The sequence below is a fragment of the Pan troglodytes genome, chromosome 12, assembly GCF_028858775.2.
Source record: "Pan troglodytes isolate AG18354 chromosome 12, NHGRI_mPanTro3-v2.0_pri, whole genome shotgun sequence".
Taxonomy (NCBI): domain Eukaryota; kingdom Metazoa; phylum Chordata; class Mammalia; order Primates; family Hominidae; genus Pan; species Pan troglodytes.
The window spans coordinates 47,327,526-47,332,368 of NC_072410.2; the positions used below are offsets into that span (position 1 = coordinate 47,327,526).

General features: G+C 37.4%; 1 non-coding gene across 1 annotated transcript; it reads left to right on the top strand.

Moving 5' to 3' along the window:
* Nucleotides 1-4,526: 4,526 nt before the first annotated feature.
* On the top strand, nt 4,527-4,630 carry LOC112208281 (small nucleolar RNA U13). The gene has a single exon (XR_002942695.2). It is a non-coding gene; the product is annotated as a small nucleolar RNA U13 (small nucleolar RNA).
* Nucleotides 4,631-4,843: the final 213 nt, after the last annotated feature.

The following is a 4,843-nucleotide window of genomic DNA, read 5'->3' on the forward strand; positions in this document are numbered from 1 at the left end:
ATAGATGTTAAATAGACATTCATATGCAATTTACCCTTGAACCCATCCATATACAATTTACCCAATTTACATGTTTGAACTGTGCAAGTCCACTTATATCTAGATTTTCTTCCACCCCTGCTACTCTTGAGCAAGACCAACACCTCTTCTTTCTCCTCCTCAGCCTACTCAGTGTAAAGATGATGAGAATGAAGATCTTTATGATGATCCATTTCCCCTTAATGAACAGTAAATATATGTTCTCTTCCTTAAGATTTTCTTAATAACATTTTATTTTCTCTAGCTTACTTTATTGCAATAATACAATATATAGTACATATAACAGACAAAATATGTGCTAATTGACTATGTTATTCATAAGGCTTACAGTCAACAGTAGGCTATCAGTAGTTAAGTTTTAGGGGAGTCAAAAGTTACGTGTGAATTTGAGACTGCATGTGGGGACAGCATTACTAACCCCAGCATTGTTCAAGAGGCAGCTGTAATTTAATATTAGTTCTGGACAGAATTTTTTTAGAAATAGGAAGATAATTTTGTTTAACATGAGAAATATGCACACATTATCATAAAATCCTAGGGGATTCCCATTAAAGAGAAGTAGAGAAGAAGGATAACCACTGTGACGACTATGGTTTAACATTGTTCTGAAAGTTTTAGAAAAAACAAGCCATGGAAATGAATTAGGTTGGTAATTATTGGAAATGACATAACAAAGTTATGATTTCCTTGTGTTCTTTTCCTAGAAAACCAAAGGAAATAAACTAATAAAAATTTACTAAGATGATGAGTTAAAAATGGCATATACAACATTAAAGATTTTGTATATATTCAACAATGCAGAACATATAATTGTAAAAAGAGCCCACTGACAAAAACAATTGAAATATGCAGGATTAAACTTAATTTGAAATATTCAGAACCAACTGAAATAAAGTTCCAAAAGTAACAAAAATACACAATTTAATAAAAATAGATACCATGCTTCTGGATACAGAATTCTCAATATCATAAAAGTTGTCTACAAATAAATGTATACATTTGGTAGAATTAGTAATGGGAAGGTGTACAATATTGAGATGCTAAAGTTCATGTGGACAAATAGGCAATAATAGTTTATAAATTTTTTAAAACAAAACTGGAACAGGGATCTATAATACTAGATATTAATGCATGTACATTTTCAGTAATTAAGAGTGGAGGCTTTGACTTGCAATTCTGATGGGGTAGCTTGCTATAGACCAATGCTCCTGCCAAGAAAACAAGAAAAGCCAGATAAAACAAAAAAACCATCTGTTTGAAGGCATTGGTGAGCTGCCAAGCAAAGAGAAGATAATGGAGTGACATCTTTAAGTGCTGAAAGAAAATAACTAGAATCCTACAGTGTTAAGCAAATAACAGTGTGGAGCAGAAGAACTGAATAAAGCAGATAATGTCCATACAGAGACCCTTTCCTCCTTGCAAGCTTCTCTCACTATCCCAAAGGCCTTTGGATCAAACTTTTATTTAGGACTCATCCTTAGGGTGGAGTAAAAGGGAGATGGACGGGAGAAGGATTCAGTGTTGCTTCTGTGCCTTACCCCTTGGAAACCAAAATCCCCTTCCCCTGCTCCCAGTTTTTGTTCTTTCTCTTTTTAACCCCAATTGGGATACAGGGAAAACTACAGTCCCCAGGGTTGTGGCCATGCCCTATGCAGAAACATTTCTGGAGAATCAGGTCAATTCTGCTGGCTTGTAGAGCTGCTTCCTTAATTCTTGTCTGTTTTTGCACATCCCCCTGGGATAACATGGGGACTTCAGTAGCTCTGTCTTTGGAATCACCTGCTAAGTATTTTTAAATGGATTAGAGGGTGTGACTTATCTTTACTCAACTTCTGACATAGGAATTCAACTCAGTATTCCACTTTCCATCTTAAATGGGGTTCAGTGACTCTGATTAGCCAAGGCAACAGATTATACAGTATGCATCAAAAGATGCTATCACCCTAATTATACAGTGCCAAGCATATGTAATGCCTCACAGGGCTGCTTCTTTCACAAATGGTCTCTCCATCTCTTCCCAGGCACCTTTCTCACTCCTAACTAAAGATGAATCAAGAGCAAGTTTCTCTCTCCTCTCTTCACTCCACCTGCATGGGAGGCTACTTCTTCTGGACAGTCAGAAGTTTTTTTATTATACGTTTTTTCCCAAAGAGATTCACTTGTCTTGCTATTTCAAAGCTCTCTCTTAATTACTTTCTTTTTAATAAAACTATATTTAAAGAAGATATTTTTCGCTTGAAACAACAATGCCTCTTTAAGCTGCTTAGACGTATGCATTTACTCTTTGAATCAACAATCTCAATTCTAAGAATCTATCCCAAATAGACACTTGGCAAAAGCATAAAAACATGCATGCACATGGCTATTCTTTAAAGCATTTTTTTAGATAGGAAAAGGCTGGAAATGACACAAAGGTCTATCAATGGGTGATTGCTTGACAGTTGAGAAGGAATTTGTAGGGAAATTGCTACAAAGAAATTAGAAGGGATAAAGAGCAAATGAGTTGGTGGGGAAACCCAGAGATAACAACATCAGGCAGCCCTTCCATCTCTAGGGCCAGAAGGACAAAAGGAAAAGCTGGTATTAGCAGCTAGGGCTTTCCAGTGAGACTGGAACCTCATAGGAGATGTGGCCAGAGACACGGCCCAAAGCAGAGGAGAATAGAAACCTGCTTCTTTCCTCTGTGCCTCTGTCTCCTACACTGTCTAACTCTACCTACCAAGGAAGGCTGGTTTGCAGAGGTCAGATCAAGAAAAGCTGGGGAAGGCAGAGGATACAAATGAGACATCAGATTCAGTTTCTACTAACTGCTTTTTTCCCCTCCCTTGAATATGGGTCCTATTTCTTTGTATATCCCATAACGTTGTTTATTGAAAATTAGAGCCGGGCGCCGTGGCTCATGCCTGTAATCCCAGTACTTTGGGAGGCTGAGGCTGGTGGATCACCTGAGGTCGGGAGTTCAAGACCAGCCTGACCAACATGGAGGAACCCCGTCTCTACTAAAAATACAAAATTAGCCAGGTGTGGTGGCACATGCCTGTAATCCCAGCTACTCAGGAGGCTGAGGCAGGAGAATCTCATTCCAGCCTGGGCAACAAGAGCAAAACTCTGTCTCAAAAAAAAAAAAAAAAAAGAAAAAGAAAAAGAAAGGAAGAAAGAAAATTTAGACATTTTGATAATACAGCAACTCTGGGTCATGGTTTTCTTTTCTGATATTTGTTTTTGTTGTTTTATTTGTTGAGTAGCTTTCCTGGGCCAAACCTGTGAAACTGGTCTTCCCAATGGCTGCTTATGTCTCTGTTCCTTTTTGTTTTTTTTTAAGTTATTGTTGTTTTTATGTTGGACTTATGAGGGATCATTCTTCTTTCTGTGTAGCCTGGTGGTTGGCCAATGATTGGGCAGACACTATACTCAAAACACTTGAGCCAATAAGGTTTCGGTTCTCTGTTGATGGATTTCTATGTAGGAAGAGTACAAACGTCAGGCTGTTTTCAATTTTCCTCCAGATTTTTCTTCCCACCAGACTCTTCTGCACATTTTCTCTGTATGTGCAACCTCGGTGTTGGCCAGTAGTATGCAGAGGGGCTTGGGCCATCTTGGTCTCTGTCGTGGATATGTGTAGCCTTAGCTGATATTATGCTTGTCCCAACAAAAACCTCAGATTAGAAAAATCATTGGTCAATTCCACTGACCCTCTGCCAAGACTGTTACTTTTACTGACATTGCTGCATGGGCATGGCCCACCTCTCCAAATCACGTGTGCCCAGCATGACCATGGTAGCAAAACTACTAGTTGTCACAGCCTGTTCCACTCTCACAAAACATCCATGTCAACCAGGCTGGCAGGAGCTTTGGAGTTGTCCCAGTAAAAAATGTCCTAAGCTCCTACTAATCTTCACAGTTCCACAGGTTTTCAAGCATAAATGCTTCTCCAATTGGCTATGCCTTTGGCAGATTCCAAGAGCATAGACATAGTTGTTTTTGTCATTTTTGTTTAGCTTCGCACTTGCTTTTGGGGAGAGGATTTGCTAACCTTCTTACTAAGCCATACCCTGAAGTTCTACTTCATTCATCTAATAAATATCTATTTCATACTTTCTTGTAAAGGTATTTTTCTGGGCATTGAGATTCCTTAATAAATAATACAGACCTAGTTCCTGTTCTTATGGAGCTTATGTTTTTACAAGGGAGATGACAAGTGACCATATAATCATTATTTAATTACAAATATAGTGAGTGCTACAATGGAAAAGCACTTAGACTTCTGTTTTTGTTTCATGTCTTATTGAATCAGCTATAACTTCTAGAAAATCATTACCATAACTTTGTAATAGCAATGATGTGTGTAATTTTCATGTTTCTGATTTTGATAAACATGCTTCTAATGTGTAACCACTAAGATAAATGATTTTAGAGATCATGTTGAAGAATTACATATTTATTCCTCATTTTCTAGTATGTTTTCCCCTCAAAAAATTTATGTTGAGATCCTTTTGTGATTCGTAAACATGATGATTAGGTTTTTATGCTTAGGTGTGAGATGTGCCTCCCTCACATCTTATTACGACATCTGTACATTACCCATCTGATGTGAGAAAAATAAAGAAGAAAAAAATTTATGTTGAAAGTTATCAGATGCTTTTTCAGCATCTTTTGAGATTTTTATGTAAGTTTTCATATTAGGCCCATTTGTATCACATTTTATGTATTGAGATATTCTAATAGCAAAGTACTTTGCAGGACTCGAGTAAAATAAACTAGATGGAGATGGTGATCATTTAAATTTACCTGAATTTCATTGGCT